Here is a 15,830-nt window from a genome sequence, read left to right on the forward strand (position 1 = left end):
CACTGAGAGCATGGCCTAAAAGCACAAGAACTCCCTTCTACTTTACAAATGCCAGCCAAATTAATAATTAACTGTGCCATAAATTCTCCAGCCTTCAAGAATGATGTCAATGCTCTTCTGTGTCACACTAGAGGAATTTTGTCATAAGACTAAGTGGTGTTCTTTATAAAGAGCGTTACTTACATGTAGCAAGCAGCCCAAGAAAACAGCCCTTGCCACTCCATATTACAGCGGCTCAGCAAACGAGTGACAGCAGGACTTCAGAGTCATTTACTGCTGCTTTCTCAAGGCAAAACTGTCTCCTTACGCCTGTGAAACAGAGCAAATTTTGTTCCACATTAAATGGGCCAGATTATCTCCTCCACAAGCTAAAGAGACAACACTAAATCCCAGTTCATGTAATTTCCTTCAAAATTGTTCTGCTCAGGCTGGGTGTTCCCAGGAGCGCCACCAGCAGAATTATCCAGCGATTCAGCTGTACTTAAATTGGCAGATGTCAGAGATTTAAGACAGTCCCAAAGCCTTAACACAAATCCTCTACTTCTGTACCGCCTCGTGGCCCCTCCTCACTTGCCCGCCCTTGCCACCACTGCTGCCCACTGCCAAGCCTCTGATCCTGTGGCCCGACAAGCTGCCAGGCAGTGCCATGGTGGCCTTGTTCAATCCAGCACCTCGTTCAATCCAGCACCATGTTCAATCCAGCACTGTGTTCAATCCAGCACCAAGAGCTGGGAGGGAGGCAGACACCATGCTGCAGGTTTGCATCTCTCTCTTGCTATGATCAGGCCCTAACCCTGCATTACTCACTCATGGGACCTGGTTGTCCCTCACCGTTTGCCTTTTTCCCTGTCTCCTGAGTGCTCATGGCAGTGGGAAGCTGCCCCATCTCAAGGCTGGGGGATTTTTGTACCCTGCTTTGCTGAAAGATGCTTTACCCAGAGAGAGCCTTGGCCAGTGCAGGGCAGGCAGCTTAGCATGGGCAAAGCGCTATTGGTGCGAGGGCATGTTATCTGCCCTACACCAAGACATCAGGTGTCTATTAGGGAAGCTAAAAGACTCCTGAAGAGGGAGGAACATTTAGTGGGAAGGTGAGGACTGCCGGGTACGTGTCCCCCACAGTCAGACCCCTCTGACTGCATTTTCCAGCCCCTTGCACAAGCTGCCAGCTGCTCACCCCAGCTGCAGTCTGAGCGGCAGAGCGCAGGGGCCACTGTGGCCAAAGCCATAAACTGGTGTGGTTTGGTTGAGAACGGCAGGCTCTACATGCGCTCCTCAAGCACAGGCAAGGGTTGCAACCTACGCACATTCACCTGGCTCTGCACTGGGGAACCTGCTGCTGTAGCCTCTCAGCTTGCTTTTCAGAGAGAGAGTTAGAGGGTAAATGGCAAGTGAAAGGGGTTAAAAGAAAAAAAAATTAAATTGCAAATGCTTTAGGAATTGCACTCCTAACACTCTCCAGTTCAATCTACGATACTCTTTCTAATTTCACAGCTTCGTTGGGAATGTCCACAAGGTGAGGGACCTGCAGCAGGAGGAAGTCAGTAAGAGCACAATTCTCATACCAGGCTGTGAAAGAGTCACAGAAGTGTCAGTTTTGCTTGCCAGAGGTTAACTTGGGGTCTGCAGGGCTCCTTCTCGATGGTGTTGAGTGGAAAAAACTCTGTAACATCCTCAGTAGTTTCCTTCTTCGCTGCTCCTCTGTTTAAATTAAAAATAAAAATACCTGGGTCTGAATCCCAGTGAGCATCTCTGTATTCTGGCACAGAAGAATACAGACTGCTTCAGTCTTCCTGAGGGCCTGCAAGCTTACTGCCCCATGGACCTGCCAGGTACACAGGCCTCTTTCCTTACCCACAGCTGAACCTTCACTGAATATTTTGTCCTTTACTATGTGAAAAAAACATCCTAATGAATCAGCTGTCTACAGCCCACTGAGGCTGAGCAGTATGGCTTAGTGGCAGAGATGGAATAACCTTCTCAAGCAGGAGTTGAATCTCAGATCATGCCCACGGTTTCCACCTCAGTTAATTCGTGGTAGGTTGAGCCTACTCTGCCATGAAAACTTAGCATAATCGCACAGCAGTTTTCTATGATCACAAAAGAAGTTATAAGAAAGAAAGTACTCTCCCCCCAGCCTTTTCACTTCTTCCCTTCCAGGTTCCTTCTCTCTGCAGGACCAGCACTGTGTGACCAATGCTGGCCCAAAACACTGGATTTAAGGCAGGGGAGAAATGGTAATTTCCTTCCAGAAGGCTTGTGTTCTCCATCCTGCCGCCTGGCACAGCTCTTGGCTGGTGGCTTTGTGCTCGGTACCCCAGACCAAGCTGCCATTTTCCTTTGATAGAAATATCTACAGTAATGGCATAGATTTTATTGGGGCTGATCCTTGGCATGCCATGGAGCAGAGGTTACGTGTCCACAAGATTTGTGAGAGTAGTACTTAGTAGATACTACAGATGCTCTAATCTCAGGGTTGAGACTGAGCATTACAATCTAGAGCAGCCTCTCTAGAAATGCAGAAAGCAACCCTGCTTGTTCATAAAGAAAAAGGCAGGGGTCTGATGCAACCTGCATCTTGTATTATGGAAAAACCTACAGGCAGCATTACCAGATTCTCCCTCCCCTCCTTGGGAAACAAAAAAATGGGGAAAAAAAGAAGAAAAATAATAATAATCAAAAAAAGAACATTGTAACATAGCCTCACTAGACACGTGTTTTTATCCTTTCTGGCTGGCTGTCACTGCAGTCTCCATGTGACTTCAGTGCCATTAACTTTCTTTGAAAGGGTTTTTTTTTCCCCAAAAGAGTGGCACTCTCCCACCTCCCCATGATGACACTTTTGGGATTTCCCCATTCCCAAGTGGCTAGGTGCCAGCCTACACCAGCAGTCATCTATTGCTCCAGAAGACCAGTCGCATCCTGGAGCATCATGGGTTGGTTCCTCTTGTCTGCACAAGGTACCCTACGAGCTGCGGCACGAGCCTGGTGCAACAGTGGCTGCTTCTAGGGAGTTTAAATCTGCAGAGTAAAACATGAATAGCTTACAGCAGCACCAGCAACCCGGCCATGAGTGCTTTCTAGTGAGTAGCAATGGGATGAAGGAATACAAATCCATAATAACAAGTTTCTGTCTTGGTCTAGTTTGGTGATGTGAACTTGGACACCCATTTACTGGCTCTTTTCCGTCTCTGGGGTAGAGATAAACTCCCAAGTCCCACTAATACTGTGGGAAATAATGAATCAGTCCATGGATGTAGGCAAGGGCCGATATTGTTTATGTATTTCACTCCTTACAGATGGATAAAATAAAGTGTTGTGGGAGGGAATAGATTGCTTGCTGAGGCCAACTCTGCAAGTCATAAGGCAACAACAAAGGATGCAGACACTGGTTTTTGCTTGCATCCCAGATAGGAGTAAAACGAACAAGTTCTTCAATTTCTTTCCATGACTCTTTGTCCTCTCCCATTTATATCTTCTCCTCTGACTACAGCAACAAAAAAAATGTCTTTGATATATTTGAGATTGTGGTACGTTGATGGATTTCAGGCAAATTGTTAAGATGGGCTTTGATAATGCTGTAAGATGTAAACGTGCCTATACTTGCAATATATGAGGTTTTACATAGTTCCTACATTGATTCTCTTGCTCCTTTGTCACCTTGAGACAGAGACCCACTCACAAGGTGACCGTGACAAAAGTGTACAATGGAGAGAGGGATCCCTTCCCCCTTCTTCTCTTTTTCCTTTACATTGACCAAATGTCTTTCTAAATGACTTGCTGAGCCAGGCTATTCTTATATCTTACATATAAATGGAGTCTGTCTTACAACCAGAAGATTCAGGGGAAAAAAAATATCAGCTCCCAATGTGAAAAGATTAAGGTCAGTCACTTTACACTGCAAAATCTTTTCACAAGAGCAGCACAACAAAAGGATCCACAAGCCCATCCGCAATATGGTTTATAGCTCCAAGAAAAACAAGAGAGTCTACAACATCCTTTTAGGACTGTACCACTTCTTTATAGACTTACAACAGAAACAGTTGGGGAGAGGAAAGTGATATTAAATACGAAGGAAAGCCAACTTGTCTCCCTGCTTCCATTCACTTTTACTGGTGGTTTTTTTTTATGCGTAGTTGAGCATGCATGATTCATAGAAAATGTATCACATTTTGGATCACACTGGGTCACACTGCAGTGAATGCAGTGGTACCTGGTAGCCAAATCCCTACAACGGGTGGCTCTGAGGCTTTATTCCTCTTTGCTTACTCCATCAGTGTCTAAAAGCAGGTGACAGAAGCTATGTGACTCCATATCTGTGAAGCACAACATGCTCCTTGGACTGAAGCAGTCTAGAAGTGCCATTTATGAAGTCAAATCATCTTAACAGATGTTCCCACTTAAAGATAAATTACCTGCATTTGGTACTGTGGCCCAGCCAAATTGCACATCTTTCAGTAGACCTCATTTTGGCAAAGCAGTGGATATCAGAAAGGACTTACCATAGGCATGAAAAAAATCTATTTAAAATTTATAGAGCGTGCCAACAGCAATGGGGGTCTGGAGCAGAGGCTGGTTAATAGAAGTAGATTAACAGTGGACAGAACGGGTAGCAAACTGTAGTCAACAAGCATGCACATGGATTTGAAAGAACCTAAAGATGAGAAGGTAATGTTCATGTTAGAAGAGGGAGATAAAATCTGCAGAAGGGAAAAGAGACCTATATATGAAAGAAAATACAGCTGTGGGGGAGAGAGCCAAATATGGGCACAAAGAGAGAAAGCATTTATGTAGGAATGGAGCACACATCAGGGAAGAGGATAAAAATGCCAGCTTGCCTTTTTATTATGTCCATTTCGTCATAGTCTACTCCTCTTGGAGTCAATACAGTCACATTCATTTATTATTTTTATTTATTTATTTATTATTATAATGTCAGTGCAGAATATGAATTGGGCCCACAAGGCTAATGAAGTAGCAGGCAGACACTGGGATAAAGGGGCATCTTGACAGAAAAATCAGAACACTGCTCTTTGATTTTGTGATAGATCTACCCCATGTTTTGCTTAAGCAGCTGGACAATTCAGAGGCGTGTGGAGAGCTGTACTGTCCTGGCCCCATTTCCCCCTTTGCCAGTGCCCTGAATGCAGGGTGGTCTGAGCTGGGTTCCCCTCTGGATCTGGGTGTTTTTTGGTCTTTGCTTACAGCTATGCCCAGCACAAGGCTTCCAGGTGCTTTAGCCTAATATGCTCTCAGCTGGCATGAGTTTAAGTGATGCCTTGGGACAACTAAGCCTGAGCACCTAATCCCTCTGTATTTAAGGCAGAAAGAGAGAAATCAGCCTTTTGGTAGATTGAGTCAAGTGTGGTTTAGAGCTTAGGTACAAGACCTAGTCTGGAATAATACAGCTTTTTCTCTATCCTGCCTTGCTGGATGCTATCCAAGAGGAATGCTGGCATTAGTAACAGCTGCTTCAAATGCACCAGGTTGGTGGCTTTTTTAAAATACAATTAAAAGCCTGGGCATAGTGAAGCCTGTGTGGATTATTGCTGCTTGGACTGAGTGGATGATAAAGCACTTTATTGGCACGTACAATGATGCCTCTCTGATCTGAAGGCCTTAGAAACTAAAGTACTGCATGGAAGGTGAAATGAAATTAAGAAAAAGTGGTGGGTGGGTACAAATACCAGTGAGAGGATTCTGATCAGGTCACTATGCACCAAGTGTTTAATCAATGGTGAGGGCTTTCCTATACACTGAGAGCAATAAAATTTAATCCTGGTCACTATGCAAACTGTTCTGTGCACTTTGGCAGCTGATGTTGAGCTATGTGAAGGCCAAGCTGAATGTCTCTGTTTTACCTTCTATATGAGCAGCTATTTTTGGAAGTTAACTGCCCCTGTTTAGGGAGTCAGGTTAATATGTATTTGTGGGACACAGGATGAGAAAGCAGAAGGCCTCAGCTTGTTGGAAATAAATTTTAATACCCCTATGGCTCTGGCAGCATAAGTGACAATGCACCACATATGCACCTTAGAGCATCAACTCTCAAACTGGAGGGATGAATCTTCCTGCTGGCATGAGGAACATATCTTGAAGTGGACAGAAAGAGACCTTAAAAAAAATGAATTCTACCTCCATGTCTATCTTGCATATGGAAAGAATAAAATTGCCATGCTTTATCCAATGGACCAAACTTTGTCTTGAAGTACATCCTGCACACAAATAAGTAGTGTGTAACATCTCCTTTATCTCTCTTAAACCCTGAGTAAGGACAATCTTCTGCACCTAGTAACAACTAGAAAACAAACAACTTCATGTTGTGTGAAGAAAGAGCACAACACTTGCAGCTCCCTCTAAGGAGCCCAGGGTCACTCACTGAGAAGACACCCACGTGAGTGGGGACAACATGTTGTCTGAGCAGCCTTGAGTGGACAAGCCAGGGTGTCAAAGGAGTGTTCCTGGTGCTACAAGTCCTTTGCATGCCTTTCATGGAGGGGAATTCTGGCTACAGAAAGGTGAACTGCTGGGGCATAGACAGAATAATTAATTGCATTTAATAGGTTAACTTGGGCAGAACTTGTAGTGGTAGAGCCTGAACTATAATTATTTTAAGGAGGGAAGAAGAAGGAATGCAGTGAAGTGAAAGGGAGAGGAGGAGAAGACTGTGTGTCTTCAAGGAGCTGAGGAAGTCCAGGTTATGGAAGGTGGGTGTGTGTTTATAGATGGGTGGGGGGGATGTGTTTATGGTTGGAGGGGGTCCAGCTACCACAAAAAACAAGCAGTGCTTTATCCAAAAATCTTGCTATTTGCTGCTATGGAATAGGGACCATGGTGAGAGTAAAGGCGCTGAGATCAGGTGCTCCCATGGCTGGTTCCAGCTGCTGGAATGGCTGCGGCTCAAGCAAGAGGAGGAAGGTGCCGGCAGGGCAGGTCAGGCTTTGGGCAGTGGCAGGCAGGAGTTCTGCTGCTTCTGGGCATCATTTGGTGGGGACAATGTTTCACTTTAGGTCTTCTAGGCACTGTGTTCAGTGTCCTTTCCTTAAGGCTCTGTCTTCCTCTGGAGACTGCAACATGGGTATTCAACCTTTTTTAAATTTCTTCTGAACTGATCTGCGCTAGCTCAGAATAAAGGATTTTCTTAACAAGCATATATGGCATTTTCACACTGGTTGAATGAGGAACAATCTTGTATAAAACATCTTCCGTTTTTATTTTTGAATAAATATATTAAACTGAAGTAATTTTAAAACAGTCTTAGGAAACAAACCATACTAGGTAGAACTAATCTGCACAGATGAATTTTGTTCTTTAGCCCCTGTCTATGGGGCAGCAATCTTGCCATGCTTATTGATTATCAGACAAGACTACTAATCCCCTTAAGGTCATTAAGTGTACTTAATTAAAGAGCAGTTAGCAAGCTTCTCTTTACCAAGTTAATAGTGGCTGTTAAAAGTGATTTGTACATTACCAATATGGTGGCCATTAATCTAAAAGTCAATTTCTCATTTATATTTTCCCAAACAAATACTTTCAGTAGGCTGCAAAGAAGGCCAGAGTGCATTCAGTGTCTGTTCTTGCAGTCTCTGTGAGGAAGAAACTCTGCTTTCTTAAACTGTAAGGCTTAGGCAGTTGCAATTTCCACCTACTCTCTTCTATAACCCACGGTCCTATTCCATCCTGAATTAGCAGGAGAAGAGGATAAAAATCTTGGGAATATTCAGTTCTGACAAGCTTCATGAAAGGTAACAGCAAGATGGAGAAGTTAAAATTAAAGTCTGACAGAAAGTTTGGCTTTCTTTGGCTATTTGATTGGCAATTGGGACACGAGAAGTTTCAGAGAAGCTTCTCATTAAAGTCAAGGCAGAATGCTGAAGGTATGGTCAGTGTGACTTAATAAATACGGAAGTGGAAACCAGGGATATTGATGATGTGAAAGGAGGGTAGAGGAGTGCAATTCTATAGAAATCTGAATTTCACTGTTCTGTAAATATGAGAATTATTTAATTACTCTATGCAAACACAAATACAAATTAGTTTTATTATGATATATTTCAATATTAAATGTATTAAAAAAAATACAAAAATGTTTTCCGGTTCTTACTGCATACATAATTTGTTTCATGAGACAGATGTATATAGGTTGAATCTTCAATATCGATGCTGTTTCCCTAGCAGAAACCAATTGCTGCAATTAAAGAAAAAATTCTTTAGCAAAATACCACGTGTCTATCACATACTCTGTTCTACAGACTTAAATATGTAATTTAGAACCAAAAGCAAATGTATCTAGAAAATGATGAATGTCAGCTGAGCTCCTTTTAGGGTGCAGGGTAGGACGTGTTGTGCTGGGGATGGAGGTGAAGGGGTGGTGGTCACTGACAACAGCGTAGCTGCTGCTGAGTGTGCCCAGCTGTGCTGTGCCAGCAGGTACCCCTCAGCAGTGTTTGGGGGGGGGTCTTCCTTTAAGAAGTCACCAGCTGGGGAGAAACCGGTTGCTTTCCCTGTTTGATCTGAGTAGGTAGCTTTCCGAGAGTGGAAATGTAAGTTCAGGGGACTAGAGAAAATCTCAAGGTAGAGGACTCACCTGTAGAGTATTTGAGACTTGGGAAACTTGCAAGGATAAAATGTCAGTCACAAAAGTATTGTTTTAACCCATTTTAAGGCTCATTTATTTGCCTCCAATATTTTATTTTTCTGCTATATCTGAGATATATATGTATATAAGTCTTCTACCAAGATAGACCCTATGTTATAACTTTCTTTTCCCATTAAAAAATGGATTCTATACTTGCCACTGGGATAAAATTCTCATTTTGATGTCTAAATGCAAATATATCCCTAAGCCAGGATAAAATGTTATCTGTTCTGATCATAGAGCCAGTGTCATTCTGGGATAATGCCTGCATTTGAGAACTTCTTTATAATATATTATTTTTGCTTTACTAATCAGGCCTGTTTAGAAAGTTAGCAGGCACCTTGACTTATGGTGAAGGTCTGTCTTTGACAGAAGTAGTGATTTAAATATTTTGCCTGCTCCGGTATGTCATCAGAGCTTTATGTGATGATGATGATGATGCTCAAAACAAGACTAGGGAACTGATCTTGCTTTAAAAAACAAACACCCCCAACAAACAAACAAAAGCCCCAAACAACCAAATAAAATAAGCAAACAAAAAACCCAAACATGGCAAAAAGTTTCTCCTCTAAGTGAATCAGTTTTCCAATTAAGTTCAAGGTCTGGGTGCACAAAAAGCTAAGAAAATGAAGGGTGGAAAAAAGATTGAAGAGTGGAGAAACCTGGCAGAAGGGAAGAACTGTGATTTCTTTCATGCTGGTACTGTTGCTGAGAAAATGCAGACGGGACTGTTCAGGCAAGGCAGAACAAATTGTGTGAAGTAGTGAAGCATCCACCTAGGAACAGAAACTTGTTTGCTGTGTTTAAAACAAGTTTAAGAGAACAGCTTAGGAGGGTTTTTTTATTCTTAAGGTCATGCATATTAGAAAACTGTATAATAAATACTATTTGTGTATAACAGAAAAGAAAATACCTTTTAGTTATGAGGCTTTTTCAGGTTTTATCAAAAGACAAAGTTAACTCTACATGACTGAGGGCCAAACCAGTATCTCTTCCGAAAAATCCTTTGGCTTCCAGTAGGGTGCCAAGGAGAGGTTTTGCAAAGCAACAGACTTAGGGCTTAACTGGAGCACCTGTGCAGTCATCTTAATTTTGAAAATGTATATATTGTTAAATGACTGAGCTCTCTCCCCCCCAAATACATTTAATTTGGGCATTTCCAAGCAGCTTATCAGCTAACAATCTTTTAATATTCTATTTATTTATTTAATAATGTTGCTTGGGCTGCTCATATAATCAGATAAAGGTCATTAAACTAAATTTATGATTAAATAGGATAAAACTATTTATTCTCTTTACTCAGCCTATTAATGTTATAGCTTATGCTGACTAGATGTTGGTATTTCAAATGAAGTTACTACATTTTTCAACTATCATAATTATATGAAAAAGCTATATCATCTCATTGTGAGGATTACTTTCTACTACATTATCTGCCATAACGTCTGCACATGTTGGCCTTCAGATTTCCTCATGCTGCTAACTGTAGACATTTCTTTGTCTCCCATCTGGTATCTGCATTAACCGGCACGTAATTTTATGTTGTTATTTTATTCCTTAAGTCACTGTTAAGGATTTGACAGGCTGTTTCATATATTAGTTGGACTTTGTGTTTTCAAGTTGGCTTGCAAACCAAAGTGTTGTTTCCTCCTTTAATTGCAGCCAAATTGCTTGTGCTATGAGAATGTCACAGTGTAAAGCAACTGCTTTGTGATTCTGGGGTGCATTAATGGAAAAGTATTCTTTCAAAGATATATTCACTAAGATGTAGTTGATTTGAGCATCTATCTCAAAGCTATAGGCTTGGCAGAAACACAGCAGGAAAAATAAATTTTACCCAGAAAATATTTTGTGGTAGTCTATTTTGAAAGCTTCCCATGTAGTTACAAAGGAGAAGCATTAACTAGATTTTTAAAAGAATTTATTTGACCTTTTTATGCTGAAATTTACAGATCTTCATAAGAATTAGTGTTTAGGTTCACCTCCAGATTGTCTACTTTTGTGACTTTCCCCTATAAAATTGGACATTTTCCTCCTCATTGTTCATTCCTGTCTTCACCCTCATGTTCTTCCAAGTTCTTCTGAGTTTCCTGTTCTCTCAACAGCTGGCCTCAACTTCATCATCCAAAACTTCATTTCTCTAGGCAATCAGGCAAATGAATAGTCTTCATCCATGTCTAAAACAAATTCATTTTAAATTAGTCTATGCCCCTTCAGCGTTAATTTTCCATGACTATTATAGTCATTGAGCTTTATAGCATGAACACAAGCAAATATTAAGTTTGAAGGCTTAAATGTTTTTCAGTGGATTTTAAATTGTGGGCTACATCTTCAGCTGTGATTTGAGTCAGTAGGAGTCTTCAAAGCCAAAGGATATGGTTTATGTGATGTGGTGAAAACAGTAGCATTATGTTGTCTTCATGCTAGTTGAAGAGCCAGACTAGGCTGGCTAAAGTAGTAGGCTACTTTACTAGTTAAAGTAAGTTCTTTTGAATTATGAATATTAACAACTTTAAATAAAATTACTTAGATTACTCCACTATGGAACCAAAAATGTTGAATGTAGCTATCACTTCGGCATAGTCCAAAGTAGACATAAATGAGCTGCTTGCTATTTTGATCTGGGATACTTGGCTGAACACTATTTATTATTATTACAGTAGTTAACATTTAAATATGAAATGCACTGAAGAATTTTGAAGTTGATTTGGAAAACAGGGAAATCTCATACACCCATAACGTTTTAGAACATTTCTTATATCTAAGATATACCTCTGACACATTAGTATTCACATGAGGAAATCAAGATACTCATCTTGGAAAGTCAGTCAGGACCAGAAGCAGTGGCTTGGCTCCTCCTTTGAACTATTCTCCGAAGGAACCTAATTTAGGTGGACTAAATTACCCCTTAGAAAAGCCTCTCTATCTGTACACAGTACAAAAGGCATATATATTTAAAACTTATTACCTTATTCTACCTGCAATTGCTTAGTTGAGGCTTTTTCCAGAGTTTTTAACATTCTCTCCTCACAAATTAGGGTACTGGCAAATATTATAAAGTTGCTTGACATTTAAAGCAAAGCTCAAGTGGGAAAAAAAGAATGTATGAGAGCATTACCTCAGTCCTATATATGTATTTTTGGAATTTAATACTAAATGATGCAAAGATTTCATTCCTTGTCTGCTGGTTCTACTCGATCCATTTTGATTTGGTGAAAACAAAGTTATTGTGTGGTGCTTGTATAAAGGTACATTTGACTCAGTCAAAGTACGTCAGGACAAGAGGCAAATACAGTAATTTCCTCTGAGCAAATGTACTCATTACAGAACTTGCTATTACTTGTTCCCGCTGTTGGCTTTCTAAAAAGAAGTTAAAGGCTGAGAAAACATGGACTGTTACTTCTATAGAGATCAGTGCTCCATATCCAGGCTGAAGCTTGTTGGCAACCTGTCCATAAATATTTTATTTCTATATTAATCTGCAATATGGTCAAATAAACTCTCTACACTTGGGGAGGAGAGGGTATTTTCTATAATAAAAAGCTGGTGTTCAGGCTGACATCTTCAAAAGGAAGGTTTTCAGCATCTTTGAAGTTCCCTATCGCTGCTGTCCAGCCGTCATTGTGGGCTAACATATCAAACAAGTTCCAGCTGATTTCAGCGATGCCCAGTGCTTTATTTACATTTGTAAAAATGTGTCCTACTTCTCAGACTAGTAGTATTTTGCATATTTTTTTTATAGCCAGGAGTATTTGGCTTCATGGCCTCATGTGAAACAAACATCCTCGCGTCCCTGGTCCTTATGCTATTTCTGCTCTCTTTTTACATATGGTGGTTTAGTTCAGGCTTCCCTGATGTATCAGTGGACACCCTCAGGAGCTTTATGTGGCAGAGAGAAGAATCCCACTTCTTGATTATAGGAGATTGACATATTGGTCACGAATGCTGAAGACTAGCAGGCACTTTCTATACATAAGCCTTTATAGAAAATGCTCAAAATAAAAAGACCAGGAGTTGGAGAATGGAGGAAGCAGGGGGAGGACAAGATGCTGTATCTTGTCAGCTTCCTTTTTATTCTACTTGCCTACAAGGTAATTTCATCTCATTTGAGTAGAAAGGAACACTAGCAATGGGAAATGTCTGTCTTCAGAGGCAGTGGGAAGAGAGGCCAAGCCTGATACTGAAAGAAAATGTGTATGACAATGCATAGGTTATGGAGTTACTTCACCCCAGCTCAGCTTCAGTTGTATTTTTCCTTAAACTTATGCCCAGGTAAGATTATGAATTTGCCTTATGGAAGCAGGCTCCACTTCAGCATTATAGAGCAGGAATAAAATTCAAATTGCAGATTTCTATTTTGTCCCTCTTTTTGTTACTTTCTGGACTTATTTGTGATTTTTTTTTCCTGTAAGTAAAGCCTTGGAAGAGTCCTTTGCATTTTTTACTGTTTTAATTTTCCTACAAATTGAGTATGATATTTACATAGGGAAAAGTATCATGATCTTAGAGGTCTCTTCCAACCAAAAGCCAGGGCAGCTGACCCAAGCTGGCCAACCGAAGTATTTCATACCATAAACATCACACTCACTATAAATTGGGGATTTTGCTGGGGTATGCCCTCTTTCCTCAATGGTGGTCATTTCTAGAGGGTCTCACTCATGATTCTGTTCCCAAGGCCTCTGTTTGGTGCAACTGTCATGCTCTTGCTGGAGCTGTGGTGCTCACAGTGTTTGACATCTAGCACTCACTGCTGGGAGTGCACAGCTCAGGACCACTATATGGGCTGAGTATAACCTTCTGTACTTTATATTAGTATTGGTATTAATATTTTTTATTATTGATTTAATAAATCTATTTCCATTTCAACCCAAGGGTATCTCTTTTCCTGATTCCCCTTCTCAGGTGGTAAGGGGTCATTGGGTGATAGAACAACTGACTAAACAGAGACAACACTAAACATTTCAGTTCAGCAGTTGGAATGAGAAAACAAAACAGAGAAACCAGACTTATTATGGGTAACCTGAGTTGTCTTGTTCTGAGTAACAGTGCAGGTCCTCAGTCAACACCTTGGGCTACCTCCAAGCACCTTGAAGACTTGAATTCTGAGCCTTCAGCTTCAAAGTTTCTCAGATTCCACTTCTGTTGTATGACTGCTCTGACATCAACCATATCTTCCTGGATCATGACTTCTGAGTTAAAATTTCTGTAGAGCTGCTACAGATATTCATATGAATTCTATGTACCCCACCTCTTCTGAGTAAGTTTTCTCTTAGATTTCAATCAGGTAAGAAGGGACACAATTTTGTAATACTGAATTGTGAAGGACAAAACTGTTTCAGTCTCAAATTTCATCTTTTGGATATCCAGGCAAACAATGCCTTATTGTGTAAAATTGAGAAGGATAAATTCTGACTAAGAACTTCCTTTTAATATGTTAAATAATAATGGATTGATTTGATAGCTCCCTCAGCCTGTGCAGCAGGTTAAGGACACATTTCATGATGGAAAAATGTGATTTCAAAGTATGCTTCCTGTAACTACCAATGGGGTGGCTCTCTGTCCCATAGAGAGCAAATACCTTAGAAGTGCAATCTAATGTTCTGCTCATAATGATAGTGAGGTCCTAGTTTTGCCGGGCCTCCAAGAAACTACAGTAGTTACCAGTAATTTCACTGCTATGACTAAATAGCAATCTTTTTGTAGTTCCAAAACATTCTTGTCCTTTGGATTCGCTAAAAAAAAGAGGAAAAAAATAACTTAAAGTTACCTTATATCTTGTTTTTTAATTTTTTTTTAGTTAAAAACAAGTTGGAAATTGTATGAACAACCCAACTGGTACAAGAGGGTTAAAAGTCAGCAACAAATTTCAGTGGCATTAGAAACTCTTAATGCATTTTCCTTAGAAAGACAGACTTTGGGCGCAAGAATAATCATGGAAAACTTATGTCTATTCTGAAATTGCTTAGGTTTCTCCTTTTTTATTTAAAGTGAAAATTTTCAGCAGAATAGAAATGATGTGGTTGAAGTGATCCACTCTCTGCCCACAAATAATGAACTATCAAAGGTAAAAGAATCACTGATCTGTCATCTCATCATCTGAACCCTGATGCCAGTAGTAGCTCTTCTGAAAAGTTAGTAAGTCTCAATGGAAGATCAAGGTTCAGTCTCCGCAGGATGGCTGGCAAGAACAGAGCTACAGCTGGGATAGAGCTTTGTGAACAAGCTTATAAGCTGAAATGTATATAAAAAAAGTTTACAGAATACAAAATTCTATTATATGAAGAATCTATTATCTCTAATTAACTGAAACTAGGAAGGAGTATCACCAGTCATTTGTCATTCATAACAGATTTATTTCTAGGGTGGACTAGTGAAGTTAGTATGTTTTGCTTTCTTCTAAATACAGTGCCATATGCATGAAACTTTCAAACACTTGTTATTTTTTCCCAGCTGTAGGAACACTAGAGTGCTATGGAGATAACTGGATACATTTCAAAATTAAAAATAATTTTAAAATTGAAAATCATGCCAATTGTTGAAAATTTCTGAAGTAGACAGCAGAGGTGTCACAAGGCTGGGTGTACAGTGAAATGCATAGAATACAAACCATGAAGTATACATCAGTCATATTGATATGTCTGAGTTAATTTTTACTAAATTTTGAAAATGTTAATGTTTCTGGGATCTTTTTGGTGGACTACTTCTTGAGTAATTTGTGAAGATTAATTGAAGATTAATGACATTCTTCTGGAAATTAGTTTCAACAAAACGTGTGTATTCAAAGGACTTCTGGAATCTATTTCAGTGACTTAGAAGCAAACTGCACCTTTTAAACATGCAAATAGGATAATTCTTTAATAGTCATCTTGCCCCTGGAAACTGGACTTTAATATGAGGCCATTTTCTCATTTATACTTGTTTATACTCATGTTATGCTGGTATCTTTAGTGTTACTTGGTAAAATCTATATAATAAATTAACACCAAGTGTGTGGACAATGATAGCAATTACTTCTCTTTATCTCAAGCATTCAAATGCTGAAAGGCATAAATATAGACATTTGAGTGACTTTTGTCAAGGTGTCCTTGAATGAGAGGATTTAAACCTCGGCACTGTTGCTTGGGCTCAAGCCAAGTCATGTGTCCTCATTGGTCTTGAGGCTTTTCCTGTGAATGCAGCTGTCACTCTCCCTTGC

The sequence above is a fragment of the Mesitornis unicolor genome, unplaced genomic scaffold (assembly GCF_000695765.1).
Source record: "Mesitornis unicolor isolate BGI_N332 unplaced genomic scaffold, ASM69576v1 scaffold1800, whole genome shotgun sequence".
Classification (NCBI taxonomy): Eukaryota; Metazoa; Chordata; class Aves; order Mesitornithiformes; family Mesitornithidae; genus Mesitornis; species Mesitornis unicolor.